At 42.9% G+C, this 16251-nt stretch overlaps 1 pseudogene; it reads left to right on the top strand.

Annotated features, from left to right (window-relative positions):
- Positions 1-62: 62 nt before the first annotated feature.
- LOC147445871 (uncharacterized) lies at positions 63-642 on the top strand (annotated as a pseudogene).
- The last annotated feature ends 15609 nt before the right edge of the window (positions 643-16251 follow it).

Here is a 16251-nt window from a genome sequence, read left to right as displayed (position 1 = left end):
CGAAGATTCGAAATCGCCTTAGCACTTCTCAGTTGGAGAAGTTGGTGTATTGCAGAGCCAACATGAGGCTCGTGCGGAGTTACCATTCTTTGGGGCAACCCAAACAGGTAATTATCTTGATGTTCGCCACTGTAAACTCAACCTGCAAGCATATGCCATAAATAAGTCATTTTAACTTTATTTTACTCTTCAACAGGTTGATGCGATAGAGCTGAAAATGGTAGATGATCCTAGACCAGAGGAGGTGGACCGACAGATTAGAGACAAGCAGGAGCAGATTCTCAGAGAGCTGCATAGAGAGCTTGAGAGCGTGGATCGTCGTGTGACTAGATCACGTGCACGAGCTCTTAGCCTTCCTCTACGCACGGGGGTAGGAGATCCAGACACTGTGAGACGAGAGAGTATTCGCAGGGGGAGAAGCTTCCTATTCGCTCCATTCGCAGGCGAGCGAATGAAGCTGTCTGGCTCATCCATGCAGAGATTGTTGATATGCCTGAGGAGGCTTGTGGTGCAGAGGTGCTTGTACCAGAGTTGACATATGCTGAGCCTGACCTTGAGTTTGATGAGGAGGGCAATGTCCTTGATGATGGGGGCTTGCTCTCTACCGACGATTCATCTTCCACATCTGACACAGACTTTTGAGCCTGCACGTCTTAGTGCACACTGGTGACTGCATGCTTTGGAGGACAGGCTGCAACAGACTTTTATTATTATTATGGCACTGTAGTATTTCACAGTACTTTGTTTTGGATCTTGATTCGGTTTGTATGGTATATGCCGACTTCTTACTGATGCCATGGACATGATGTTTGTAGTTGTTATTTGGTTTTATGATTTATGGTCATTGGTTTTCTCATTGAGTATTGAGTCTTGAGTCATTAAGTTTTATGATCAATATGTTCATTTTAAGCATTGCATTGTTAATGAGGCTGAATTTTGAAAGGTCTGTGAACTTAAATTTAGTGTAATTATCTTTTTTTACAAATGGTACATACTTATCACGTACCTAAAGGTTGGTTCAGTACGGAAGTACGTTCCGTACGTACCTAAACCGTATCGTACACTACGTACCTTTCCACCTTGGTGTCGCGTGTCTCTCTCTATTTCAATTTAGTTGCTATTGAAGTGCTAAAAGTCTCTTCAGCCTGTTCTTTTCTATTGGCACGTGGTGCCCGTCTTGTGACAGTGGTATCAAAGCATCAGGCATGTGCTTTTCTGAAAGCATACCGGTCTTACAAAAGAGAAGACATAGCTATTGGAATTTTATTCGAGGTATCTTCGCCCTCCAACTAGCCACTCTGTTATGTCCCGCTCACAGGAGAGGGGATCTAGCCCAGATGCCGTTGGGATGAGCATCCAGTGTCCGGGCGGACGTAGTGTGAACACGGCCAATGTGGCCGGCCATTATTATAAAAGGGAGTCCAAGGCCTCATTTACAGTTATCGACCCCCACTGACAAAGTGCCAGTGGTTAGCCCGCGAGGCTAGGAGTGCACGAGGCCACCTCGAGGAGGTGAGACCGGGTGGTATGGGACGCTCAGTCTTACAGGTGCATGCCTACGTCCTCGAATGCTGGCCCCAGCACGGGGGAGCTGTCGGATGGTGGCTATGGTCGGGTGGTTTGTCCGACACGTATCTGTAGGCGGTCTATGTAGTCGGGAGATCCCTCTCTCTTTGTTCGTTCATGGTATCAGAGCCGGCTTAGCTACACGAAGGACTATGTGCACACCTTCAGGTTGGTCAGAGTCGGATAATTACCATTTCATGCAATTTTTGATGAATTAACTGTTTACTCGATTGTGTTCTTCTCTTGAGCATTTGCAAAGTTTAACAGACTGCTCGCTGATTTTTGATAAAATTCAGCGATTTAAAAGGGGGAAGTGCTGAAAATCAGAAGATTTTTTATTGAATTTATTGGTTTTCGATGAAAATCAATGTATTTATCCTTAATTTGTTGGTTTTATACTAAAATTCAGCATATTGTAACTCTTTCAATCTCTCTGTAACCTCATTCTCTATGTGAAGCGTAGAGAGTGTGTGTGTGTGTGTGTGTGTGTGTGTGTGAGAGAGAGAGAGAGAGAGAGTTCCTCTCTCTTGCAAGCAAGGGGTTCCTCGTTCTTTTGTTGTGAAGGGGAGAGACAGAGAAGCCAGTGTCTTGGTTGCAGCGCTACAGGAGAGAGCCAACGTTTTCCAACGTGGACAAGGGTAGCATGATTGGCACAAGCCTGCGCACGCTTTCAACTGGGGGCAAATTTGCCACGTGCCATGCTTCTCTCTCTATGCGCGTCCTCTCGGATATTTCTTTTGCGCTGCCTCTTTCTGACGATTGGGGTTTTTTTTTAACGCTACAAGGTGACTTCTCTTCTAGTTTATTAAAAGGCCAGGACACTTTAATTTTTTAAAGTTAAGTGTGAAACCTGCACACTATTAAAAAAAAAAACTCACTTATAGAGTTGCAGAGTTTACAGAGCCTCACTTTTTGAGCTCCCTGCTCCTCTCCTGCCACTCCTCTCTCCCATGTGCTCGCGCTCTCGCGCTCCCGCCATCACCTGCTCGCCTTCGGACGCTCACGCCGACGCATGGAGCTCCTCGAACTTCACTTTTTCGCGACCTAAAAGTGCAAAAAAGGCCCGGTTTCGCGTGAAAATTACAGTTTTTCACGCATTTCGCCATGGATTCCTCCTGCTCAGATGTGCAGTGTGATGACGCACCAGGTACTATCCAAATTCCATTCACGCATGCTCTCTACAAATGGATTACAAGTACTTTCCAGAGTTTCGACCAGCATGTTACCGCTCTGGAAAACGCAAATGTTCATACGAACCTTTGCTTGGCCTCTCTCGAAGAGGTCATGCAGGGGCTCAGTTCCCGACTCTCTACACTCGAAAATATGGCTCAGTCGACGACTGCGCGCATTTCCGAGGGTGAAACCCATCTTCAGCAATTGTGGACGCAGATTGCTGCTTTTGGGCGTTCACAGGGTGGTCCGACTGCCACGATTCCGTACAAAACTACAAATTTCTCAGGTGAAGAGGAGGAGTGTATGGAACTGGCCATAAATAATTGGTTGCACTAGTGGACCACATACTTTGATCTCCATGGGGAGCATGATGAATGGAGGATTCAGACGATTCCTCATTCCTCTCTATCTGCGCAGTAAGGCGCTTACCTGGTGGCATGACATGACAGAGAAGCCTACAACGTGGGTTGATTTTTGTGTGAAATTCAAGAGGGATTTCGCTAAAATGGACCCTTTGAAAGCTTATGCCAAACTGCAGAGTCTTTCGATGAAAACTCTGTCTTTTGATAAATATACGACAGCTTTCAAAGAGGCACTCACCTTCTGCAAGGTGGATTCTACACACGCTGTGCACATGTATCTGTTGGGATTGCATGAGGACTACCGTTGGGCCTTAATTAAAGACGAAGCCCCGACTGATGTCGAGGATGCAGTGGCAAAGGCCAGGACGTTTTATTTGATAAATGGAGCGAATTACGAGAAAAAAAGAACTGCAGACCATCAATCCGGTGAGGGTGCTTAGAGGAAGCGACCTCGATTCCAGCATAAGTCCAAATCACCGTCGGTATCTTCTCAAGAGAAGAAGAAAGCCAGAAATGCTTCAGTTGGTGATGGAGTGAAGAAGGGGGCTTGCTTCGGGTGCGGCCAGACGGGTCACCAAGTCAAGGATTGCCCCAAGAAGAAGAAGACACAGAAACCACAAGGTCGTCCTTTGGTTCAGATTCACGAGATCTCAGGTAACTCTGATGTCATTCAAGTTGAAATCCATCATTTAGCGCACAGTTCATACACTAATTGTACTTTTAGCACCAGAGTGTTTGGTAAGCACGATCTTCTCTATTTTCCCGGGAAGATCAATGGTCACCACGTGACCGTACTCCTTGATAATGGAAGCTCACACAATTTTGTGGATGTAAAATCGGTGCAGAAACTGAGCTTGCGGACGCGGGACAGTGACCATGAGTATCGCGTGAAGATGGCTCGTGGCGTGGATACGGATGTATGGAATCAGATGGTTCCAGACTTGTCGCTCGAGCTGGATGATTACAAAGAGAACCTGGATTTCCACATCCTGCGCCTGGACAGAGCGGATGTTATTATAGGAATTCCATGGTTTTATGATAAACAAGACTCATTATATATAGACTATGTACATCACTCTCTTGTTTTTGTTAAGCAGACATGCCTCATGTATCTGTGTCGCTTTGTAATCAGAAGTCTGTAAATAATGGTTTTGCAATACTAGTCGTTACTGCTTTGGAAATGTATAAAGAAATAAAGTCTTCTGATGTTGACTTCTATCAATGTGTACCATCTGCTTGGTTTAATTCATTAGTGCTTGGTACTTATGTCACTGAATTTCGTAAAAATGTTTCATGTTCTTCTGTTGAACTTGGGGATTCCGACAAATTCAACCTTATCCGAGAAATCATGACTGATTTCGAGGATGTTTTTCCTGATGATCTACCTCCTAGCTTGCCGCCTTCGAGAGGAGTAGATCATGGCAATGAGTTGGTGGCTGGTAGCCAGCCCTTCTCAAAGCAACCCTATCGGTTTAGTAAAACCGAGGAGGACAAGATTCAGCGACAACTGAAAGATTATCTAGACAAGGGTTTTGTTCGACTAAGTAAGTCCTCGTGGGGAGCGCCAGTGTTACTTTCTCGAAAAAAGGATAACACAATGCGCTTCTGCGTGGATTACAAGGGGTTGAATAAGCTCACTGCCAAGAACAATTATCCGCTCTCGCGCATGGACGATCTGATAGATCGGATCCATGGAGCGTTGTATCTTACGAAGATAGACCTGCGATCAGGCTATCATCAGATACGGATCAAACTGGAAGATTTTCCTAAGACAGGCTTTCATACGCGTTATGGTCACTACGAGTTTTTGGTCTTGCCTTTTACTTTGACCAATGCTCCGGCCACGTTCCAGTAGATGATGAATGATCTGCTGAGACCATTTTTAGGCAACTTCGTTGTTGTATTTCTCGATGATATCTTGATCTACAGCCGAAGTTTGCGTGAGCACCTAGCGCATCTACGCACTGTTCTCGAAGTACTGAGAACTAAGAAGCTTTACGCTAAGGCTTCTAAGTGTGAATTCTTTAAGAAAGAACTTTTGTACTTGGGTCACATCATTACTCGCGATGGAATTCGCCTCGACCCTAAAAGTTGCATAAAGTGCAAAATTGGCCCATTCTGAAGAATGTACGCCAAGTAAAGTCCTTTTTAGGCTTTACTGGATTCTTTCGCAAGTTTATCAAGGATTACTCTAAACTTGCTGCTCCGCTTACGCAAATTTCAAAAGGCGGGGTGAAAGGGCCGAAGACTTCGGGTCCTCATCGTAAAGGTAATCCCCCTGTTGTCTGGAATGAGCGTCTCGACGAGAGCTTTCGAACACTAAAGTACTTGGTGACTACTGTGCCAATATTACACATTGTGGATCCTAGCAAACCGTTTGTGGTTGAAACGGATGCTAGTGATTATGCTATTGGTGCGGCATTATACCAGGATGGACGTCCTGTTGCGTTTGAAAGTAAGAAACTTTATGACGCTCAGATGCGTTATCTACCGTATGAGAAGGAGCTTTACGCCGTAGTCCACGCTCTGAGGAAATGGCGGCACTACTTGTATGGCTCTACGTTTGTTGCATGGACAGATCATCATTCCTTGCGCTATATCTGTGATCAGGGTGATCTCAAAGGCCGGAAGGCTAGATGGGCTGAGCTTATGCAAGAGTTTGACTTTGAGATCCGTTACTTGTTCTTCTTAGGGTTTCTAGAATTAGGCTTATGCAAGAGTTTGACTTTGAGACCCTAACCCTAATTTTTGCCAGAAACCCTAACTGCTAAAACCCTAATTTTGGAAACCCTAACCCTAAAACCTGCAAACCCTAATTCTAGAAACCCTAACCCTAAAACCTACAAACCCTAATTCTAGAAACCCTAAGGAAAACAAGTAACAGAAGAAGAAGTCCTACCAACTTATGGGGACCCCGTCCGATGGGGCCCCAAGTGACATAAAGGCATTAAAAATAAAGCAGAACACGCTCAAAAGACTTTGCACATCAAAATATGATGATGTGGCACCTGTACGGACGTTCCAGAATTCGCGGCGGATTTTTAGGAAAATCCCGAAAATTTAGGAAAGTGATTTTTTGGGGTAAGCTTTTCATATTTGATGCTTTTCGGCTTTGGGCCTTTAAATATGAGCCTTGGGGGCCCTCTCGGACACTCTTCAGCGCGTACATTGCAGAGGAGGTGCTCCCCGGCTGTTGTACTTTGCGAATCAACAGTAATATAAAGAAATACCAAAAGGGGCGCCAAGGTTTGGGGCCAATACACTCTCGGGTGGAATTCCGCCACTCCGTGTGACGTGTCGTTTCTCTCTCTCAGTTCAGTTGTTATTGAAGTGCTAAAAGTTTGTTCAGTCTGTTCTTTTCTATTGGCACGTGGTGCCCGTCTTGTGACGGCAGGTCCAGCAAGCAGGCCCATTTTATCCCTGTCAAGAAGAAGATAAAATCTGATTAGATGGCACGCTTGTTTATGTACAATGTGTTTAAGTACCATGGTATGCCACAATCGATTGTCAGTGATCGTGATCCTGGCATGACCAGTTTGTTCTGGAAGAGATTGTTTGAGAATATGGGCACTACGCTCAAGTTCTCGTCTTCGTTTCCTCCACAAACCGATGGACAGTCAGAAGAGGCTAATTCTATTGTCTTAGATCTGCTGAAATGCTATGTGTCAGATAATAAGGGCAAGTGGGAACAAGACTATTCTTGAGTATGCGTCCACAGGCAAGGCACCTTTTGAGATTGTTGAAGGCGGCAAAAAAGTTCCTTCCATTTTGCATAAAAAGGACAAGATCTTTGAGGCAGATCGATATGTTGAGAACATGGATGAAATGTATAAGAAAGTTAAAGTTGCCTTGTAGAAGACTCGGGCAAAGCAGAAAAAGGCTGCTGATCGTCACCGTCGTGAATTGTTGTTATCACCTGGTAATTGGGTTTTGTTAAGGTTCAAAAAGGCAAGGTTAAAGAAGATGAAGGGCAAGGAACGGCTGTTTCCTAAGCTTAGTATGCGTTACTATGGGCCTTTTCAAGTGCTTGACAAGATCAGCGATGTGGCTTACAAGCTAAAATTGCCTGATACGTGGAAGATTCATAATGCGTTTCACGTGAGTCTTCTAAGACCCTTCGTGGGTGATGTGCCAGAAGATATGCCAGATGAGGATCAGCCAGAAGTTGAGGAACTTGATGAGATCCTAGTACCTGCGCAAGTTTTGGCACATAAGGACAGGAAAGTTAAAGGACAAGTTGCAAAATTCTACTTGGTGAAGTTCAAGAACTATCCGCCTATGGATGCAAAGTGGATGGAAGAGCACGAACTGTCAGAGTCACCAAATGTATTGCAGCTTTACCTTGAAGCCTTTGGGTTACAACCTACTTATGCCCCAACCCAACGTGTGCAAAGGAGGGGTAATGATAGAGCTAGCACATCAAATGTACATATGAATTCAGTGTATTAGATGGAAATGACAAAAGTATGAAGGTCTCATTAAGTCATTAGTATCTATGTGTTACGACCTTCTTGCAGATACATGCGATGATAAAAGAGTGCTAACAACACAAGATCATCAGTGGCGTGTATTTATGGTATGCAATCGAGGACGTTTGCGATTTCAAGAGGGGGGTATTTCACAAGGACGTGGCAATTGTTAACTATGTCACGAGGACATGGCAACTGCTAACTTTAGTTGTTGATTTCTATCAAACGATTTTTCTTTATTTTTGAGACCCTCTTTTTAAAGTTCAAATGGTCGGACATTGTATGACCAATGTGAATGGTAGTTTCAACCACAGACAGGAAGTGGGTCGCACTGGAATTCGTATAGTAAGAGGATGTCTAAGCTCAGTTCAAGATCATGTAGGTCCCCCCCATCGCACTTAGCAAGTTGGTGGATACTAGGAAGTGAACTCAATTGTTGGGTTAAAGGCTTAAATAACCCCTTTTTGTACATTTTTATACTTTGTCCAGGTTCAATACACATTTTTTAAAGGTCACTTATAATAAAAGTGGGAAAACCCAAAACTCACTTATTCCCTGCAAGATAGCGTGCCCTCTCTCTTCTGCTTGCGCTTCCTCTCTTGCTTGCCTTCGCCTCCCCTCTCTGCACAAACACTACAGTTCCTCGCGTGCTCTTTCACTTGCACACACCGCAGCGCGCTCATCAACTGGTATCAGAGCTCGATTAGGGTTTGCCCCCAAACCTGCAAACGCTGAATTTCAGCCAAGAAGATCAACTTTCATGCGAGATTTTGCAATTTCGTCGCCAAAGGACTCGTCCCCGGATACTAGAGAGCTACAGGCAACCAAAATTGACCTAAAACAGGCTGAAATTAGGTCAAAAACAAGAAATTACAGGTTATGACAACAAAATACAGGTTTTGCAAATGATGTATTAAGGTGTGGGAATACTTTAGCTAAGACCCCGCTACCCGAAAACCCTAAAATTGCCGAAAACAAGCCCTAAAACAGGTGTTTTAAGCAAATTTCAGATTTATGCAGGTTTTCGCAAGTGTTTTTATGGTGCGATTACATTGGGGAAAGTGAAAATTGATGCAATCTACGCACATTTGACAAATTTTGTCGATGTATGACCATTTGTGGCTCAATTTCATGCAATTTTGATGCTACAAATTGGGGCTTTTGTGCTTACATGCTTCTAAAGGCTGTGTACTAGCCTTATGTATGTCTTCTGAGGCTAAAAACAACTAAATTTGTTGTTTTCGAGCAAAAATTTGTTCGCTGGGATTTCTTGCGCATAAATTTTAGAAATTGAATTTTGTGCCCAAATCGTCCTATTTTGCCCCAAATTGCTCCTGTCACCATTTGGAGTTGTAGTGCACATCTCTGTGAGGCTATACTCCGATTTTTGCGCATTTTGCCCAAAAATTTAGCGTGTTATCCCTCTTATTTCGTGCAACTATGACCTCATCTTCTTCGGATGTGAAGAACCTCTTCGAGATTAGGAGGTTCGATGGAACAGGTTTTGATCTTTGGAAAGACAGGATTCAAGGAATCCTATTTCTTAAAGATTGCGAAGGGGCACTTGAACAGGTGAAGCCACAGAATATGACAGATGAAGGATGGGTTAGCATGAACAAGAAAGCTGTTACATACATTAAAATGGCCATGACCGATGAGACCGTCATTGATGTGAAAGGTCTCACGACTACTTTTGATGTGTGGGAGAAGTTGAAGGGAATGTATGAAAATATGCCTGTCAACCAGGTGCACTTGATGCGAAAACTTGTTGGCATGTAACTAGATGAGTCCAAGAGCGCGGCAAAGCACTTGTCATTGTTCGGAGGTACTTTGTCGCAGTTACAGGATTCTGGCTTGCCCCCTTTTAATGTTAAGCTGAAAGCTATCTTCTTGCTTATGACCTTACCTGAGTCATGGGAAACTTTGGTGGTTTCGTTGTCCAATAACCCCAATTTGACCTTTGATGGTGTTAGGGGTTCTATCTTGAATGAAGAAATCAGGAGGAAAGCAAGTGGAGAGGGAGGCAGCTCTGCCAACATGTTTAGAGGCAGGACAGAAAAGAAGAATGCTTATGCACAAAGGAGTAAGAGTAAGAGTAAAGAAAGGGGAAATGCAAGCAAAGGCGAGGGTGATGTGACTTGCTATCAATGTGGCAGGAAAGGTCACAAGAAACCCGATTGCAGGTACTATAAAGCTGAGTTAGAAAGGAAAAGGAATGGCGGAGACAAAAAGAAAGAGAAGAAGGAAGTCAAGGCAGATGCACAGGATAGCTCAAAGGACAAAGAGAAGGCCAATGTGGCTTCTAGTGTCGTGATTGAGGAGCTGTCAGATGTAGAGGACATCTTGTGTGCCACTTTGTCAGATGATGATGCTTATGACTTTGATGCCTCTCTAAATGTTCATTCACAAGACATGCAGATCACCAAGAGTGATCTTATTGATGCTTTGTTGACTGTCAATGATGCATTGTCCCAAACTTGGATTGTTGATTCCGGTGCTTCATTTCATGTGACTCCTATCAAGGAGTGTTTCTCTACTTTTGCTGCGGGCAAGCGTGGCCATGTATACCTTGGAAACAATCATGCATGTTCCATTGAGGGTATTGGCACTGTGCATCTCTCCATAGATGGAACAAATGATCTTGTCTTGCATGATGTTCGATATGTGCCGGGAATCAAGAAGAGTCCGCTTTCTGTTGGTCATATGGATATGCATGGTTACAACATCTTGTTTGAGAGAGGATCATGGAAAATGACCAAAGGCTCAAGGCTGATTGTAAAGGGCACAAAGAAAGGGACACTTTACTACATGCATGGAAAGGCCGTGTTGGGCAAGTTTATTGCATTGGCTGAAATTAACTCTCACATGGAGTTGTGGCATAAGAGACTTGGCCATATGTGCCAAAAGGGCCTTTCTAAGCTTTGTACTTTGAACAAGCTTGATGCTAAAGACACAAAGATTGACTTTTGTAATGAATGTCAATATGGCAAGCAAGTAAAGCGTTCTTATTACTCTGGTGTCTCTCGTAAATCTTGTGTGCTTGATCTTGTAGATTCTGATGTATGTAGCATGCCTACTAAGTCTATGGGTGGTGCATGTTATTTTGTCTCCTTTGTTGATGATCATTCTAGGAAAATTTGGGTTTATTTGCTTAAGTCTAAGGATGAAGCCTTTGCTGCGTTTAAGAGATTTCATGCATTTGTGACCACCCAAACAGGTAGAAAGCTAAAATGCTTACGTACAGACAATGGAGAGGAGTACACAAGTGCTGAATCTAACAAGTTTTGTGAAAATTTGGGCATTAAGAGGGAGCTTACTGTGCCATACAACCCCTCTTCTAATGGTGTGGCTGAAAGATTCAATAGGACACTTTGTGAGAGGGTGAGATGCATGTTGTCCACAGCTAATCTCTCTCATGGATTTTGGGGAGAAGCTTTGAAAACTGCAGTGCATATATGCAATCGATCCCCTCACATGTCTTTGAAAGGTGACATCCCTGAAGAGGTTTGGTCTAGCAAGCCTGCTTCATATGATCACTTACGCATTTTTGGTTGCGAAGCTTTTGTGCTTGTTAGACCTGAGTTGAGGAGTAAACTAGATGCGAAGTCCATTAAAGGCCTCTTTATGGGATATGGTGAAGAAGGCGAAATGGGTTACAGGATTTGGTTGCCTCGGCTCAAAAGGGTTGTACGCAGCCGAGATGTTGTTTTTAATGAGGCAAGGCTACTTCAAAACAATTGTGCCTCAAAGCATGACCATAAAAGGGTGAAATTTCAGCATGACCAGCCACATGTTAGGCCTATTTTTGACCCTCAGGATGCACCACAAATGGCTGAAAATGTAGATGATCCAGTGGTGTTTGAGCTAGATGATGTTGGACGGCAAATTGAGGCTCCTGAAGGGCATTTGCAGCCAAGAAACAATGCTGAAAATGATGTACAGCAGCCCATTGTTGATGATTTTGTAGTGCCACCTGATGTAAACCCATTGCCGGATAATGTGGATGATTGGGTTGTTAAAGAATATGATGTTAAAGAATATGTCCATTGTGCTATGGGCGGCTGGACACTGACTGTACTATGTTGTAAATATACTTTGGATAATAGTTCAAAGAGATGAAGAAGAGAAGAGCAGCTCGTTGAATGGCTGCTGCAGGGTAACGATTGTGTGTGTGTGTGTCTCGATGTGTGTTGGTGTGTGTGTGTAGTTTTATTTCCTACCTTCTCCATCACCTGCGCACTCTACAAAGTGGTATCAGAGCTGAGTTTGAGGAGCTACAGTCAATACACAGGTTTCCGCAGCTCTGGAAAACAGCAAAAAAAGAGAGGTTTTTTGGTCATAACTCCCTCACCCGAACTCGGAATACCATGATCCAGGAGTCTATCTTTATGTTTTTGGGCGTTCCGGACGCATTGGAATACTTAGATTTGCCAAAATCTACAATTTTCTACAGCAAACAGTCAGTTCACACAAGCATAGGAGATGTCCAGTTTTGCACTCGGCAGTAGATTTACAGGTTACAGGTGAAGAATTCAGCATTTACACAGGTTTTGGAGAGCGACATAGAGCTTTTGCATCATGATATTGTGTTATCGAAGATTATGTTTGGTTGTTGTGGGTCTGTTATGGACAGCTGCCTATGTAAGAAAGGTTGTGGGAAGAAGTTGAGGCGGTTATATTGTCAGATTGAGTACTTTGTGGTTATGTATGGATATGCGGTCAATGTATTTTGGAAAACTGCAGCCTTTGTGAGGGTCGAGTGAGGTTTTTTGAAGCCTTGCCTTGGGAGCTTTGGTACCTTGGCAAGGTGGATTAGGTACTGGAGCGAACCCCGACTAGCCCCGCGAAAGACCTCATATGTCGTTTATGACTATGGGAAGAAGGTGGATGTATGGATATGTGGTACAGGACAGCGTATGGATTGCATTTGCATACAGGTCCATGTGGACATTGTTTTAGATTATTTATGCATAGTACTGAGTCAGTCTATGGCAAAGTGAGTCAGTGGATTTTCCCTTGGCAGTGAGAGATTTTCTGTCAGTGTTTATGAGCACTTTGGTTGAGATTGTCACTTGAGATATTGTCCAACTACAAACGAAACTCTGCCGAAATTTTGTCAAAATCCTTTGGAAGAAATTGAGAGAGTGAAGATGGCAGAAAGTTCAACTCAAGTCACACAGATTGTTGGAGAGAAGCTGACCAGAGAGAACTACAGCATATGGTCTTACAGGATGGAGAACTTTATCATGGGCAAAGGTTTATGGGATTATATTACAGGTGAACAAGAGTGTCCCGAGGTTGGTTTGGAACCAAATAGAGAGAATGTTGAAGCACATAAAACATGGCAAGCAGGAGTAGAAGCTTACAAGAAGTGGATCGAGAATTCAAGGAAAGTGATGCATTGGATTTCACTATGCATTAGTGACTTCTTTATGCCACATATGAAGAAGGCTCAATCTCCAAAGGAAGCATGGGGGATACTAGCAAGAATGAACAGCTCCAATACGGAACCACAAAAAGTTCACTTGAAGCAAAGGTTACATTGTGTATGGCGAGGAAATAGATCCATATCAGATTATGTGACAGAGATAAAGCAAATACAGGAAGATCTTGCGAGCATTAATTTTGAAGTTCCAGATGATGACTTAGTTTCAGTGACATTGAATGGTTTGGGACCGGAATACAAGTCATTGGATACATCTATATCTGTTCGAGGACACATGACTGATTTTGAAGAGTTTGTAAACCTTTGTTTGCAAGAAGAGGTGAAGTTAGGCAAGTCAGGTCCTTCTACATCAAATAACAATTCCAGAGATCAGGTTTTTTACTCTAGAGGTCGTGGAAACAATAGAGGTGGAAGAGGAAACTATGGTCGTGGAAACAATGTTGGAAGAGGTCAATGGCAAAACCAACAAAGTCAAAGTTACAACGATTATAGCCAAAGAGGCAGGGGGAGAGCCCGAACTCGTGGACGTGGAGGTGGACGATTTATACATCCTCAAAGAGATGGATATTGTAATAGATGTGGCATTTATGGTCACTTTGAAAGAGAATGTTACACAAGGCTAAATCAAAATCGTGGTCGTGGTGGAAGAGGCCGAGGTTATGGCAGACATGGAGGAAACTTTGTTGGATACAATACTCATGATCAAAATATATATGACAATAGGTCGAGTGGACATTTATTTCCTATGGAGCATGTTGTTGGAAGCATGGTGGAGCCACATCATACAGATGATTGGTATTTAGATAGTGGTGCCACAAATCATATGACACATCATGGTGAATGGTTTGACAGAAAAGAGAAATTAGAAGAGGACGAGTTTGTCGCTACAGGTGATGATATTATGCATCGGATTACACATGTTGGTTCAGTTCCATTGCTAGAAAAAGACGGGACATACAACACATTGGGAGATGTTGTATATGTGCCTTCAATCACAAAGAATTTAGCATCAGTTGGACAAATGACAGATCAAGGGTTGCAAGTCCGTTTTAATCGTTATGGCTGCTTCATAGAGGAGTTTCACAACGGCAGACCAGGCAAGACATTGGCACGTGGAAGAAAGAAAGGTCGCTTGTTCTCATTGGAAGCTGGAGATCCATGTTTACACAGTGGTATGTATGCAAACAAATCAGCCACTCAAGATGATTGGGCAGAGTTATGGCATAAGAGGATTGGTCATGTCAATTTTAGAAGATTAAAGCATATGCAATCAAATCAAATTGTACGTGGATTAGCAAAGTTTGGCAGATTGAATTTTGATCATGTTTGTGAAGCTTGTCAATTTGGAAAGCAATCTCGTTTACCATTTCCAAAGAGGGGTAGAATTAGCCAAAGTCCTTTGGAAATTGTTCATTCAGATATTTAGGGACCTTGTGATCATGCTACACCAAATGGTTGTCGATATTTTATCACATTTACGGATGATTACAGCAGAATGACATGGGTTTACTTTCTAAAGGCAAAGTCAGAGGCATTTGAGGTATTTTTGGAGTTCAAAGTTATGGTTGAGAAAGAGAATGGTTGTCAAATTAAATGCCTACGTACAGATGGAGGGGGAGAGTACATGTCACACAGTTTTGATGATTACTTACGTGAACAAGGCATAAGAAGACAGATTACTTGCAGATACACACCACAACAAAATGGAGTTGCTGAGAGAAAGAATAGAGTCATAGCAGAGATTGCAAGAGCCATGATGAATGAGATGAATATGCCATTAACATACTGGGCTGAAGCAGTTCATACAGCTGTACACATTATGAATCGAACACAAACAGCTGCCATTCATGAAATTTCACCTTATGAGAGACTTTATGGGATCAAGCCAACAGTTTCCTATATGAAAGTTTTTGGATGTGTTTGCTATGTTCATGTGCCAAATGAAGCAAGAAAGAATATGGAGCTAAAGGCAGTGAAGTGTATATTCTTGGGCTACCCAGTTGAAAACATAGGTTACAAGTGCTATGATCCTACGACAAGAAAAGTTTATGTCAGTAGAGATGTCAGATTTTGTGAGCATGAACCATGGTATAAACCAAAGCCAGTGATGATAGAAGATGAGTATGAAGAGCAAGAGAATGTGCGTCATGTTGTTGATAAGCCAGGACCATCAACAAGAACTATTTCAGGACCACATATGGCAGAGGAGAGTACAGGAAGTGTCAACCCATGGAGCGGTCGTTTGCGAGATAAGAAGCAAGACGAGAAAGGCAAGAAGAAAGTGGTTGAAGAGAGTTCTGGAGATGAAAGCCTCAATGAAGATCATGATTTACCACATTTGAGGACACCTGGCAGTAATCATATTGAGAAATATGTACCCCCATATGCAAGAGTTGAAGAGAAGAGTGCACCACAATTGAGAAGATCAGAGAGGGTGCGTTATCCAGTTGATAGATTGACATACAATGGTTACATGCGTACACATTATGCATACATGGTTTCACGTGTGCAACATAAAGAGCCTACATTTTTTCAAGAGGCAATTGGAAAATCAGAATGGGAGTCAGCTATGGATGATGAGATGGATGCTCTTGTGAAGAATGACACTTGGGATTTGGTTCGCTTGCCAAGTGGAAAGAAAGCAATTGGTTCAAAATGGGTATACAAAGTCAAGTGCAAGTCAGATGGTAGTGTGGAAAGATACAAAGCGAGGCTTGTTGCTAAAGGTTATGCACAAACAAAAGGTCTTGATTATGATGAGACATTTAGTCCAGTTGCAAAGATGACAACAGTCACATTGGTGATAGCAATGGCAAGTATGTTCGGTTGGAAGTTACGGCAAATGGATGTGGATAATGCATTCTTGAATGGTGACTTGGAAGAAGAAGTTTATATGATACAGCCAGAGGGTTATCAACATCTAGAGTTTCCATATTATGTGTGTAAGTTGAAGAAAGCATTGTATGGTTTGAAGCAAGCATCTAGAGCTTGGTGTGAAAAGATAACCAGATTCTTGAAGAAGATTGGATTTAAACAATCTACTGCTGATCACTCATTATTTTTTAAGCATGTTGATGGAGAGATCGTCGTTATTGTTATCTATGTTGATGACTTGATTCTCACTGGAAGTTGTTAGGAAATAAGACGTAGCTAAATAGATAATTGAGTAGATTACTTAATGGAGAGAGACAGATTTATATACACGAGATTATAGAGTAGAGAGAGAGAGAGAGAG

Source organism: Adiantum capillus-veneris, chromosome 12 (genome assembly GCF_014529385.1).
Source record: "Adiantum capillus-veneris isolate H3 chromosome 12, ASM1452938v2, whole genome shotgun sequence".
NCBI classification, from domain to species: domain Eukaryota; kingdom Viridiplantae; phylum Streptophyta; class Polypodiopsida; order Polypodiales; family Pteridaceae; genus Adiantum; species Adiantum capillus-veneris.
The sequence above is the reverse complement of the archived record's forward strand: the minus strand, read 5'-3'. Positions and strand labels throughout refer to the sequence as shown.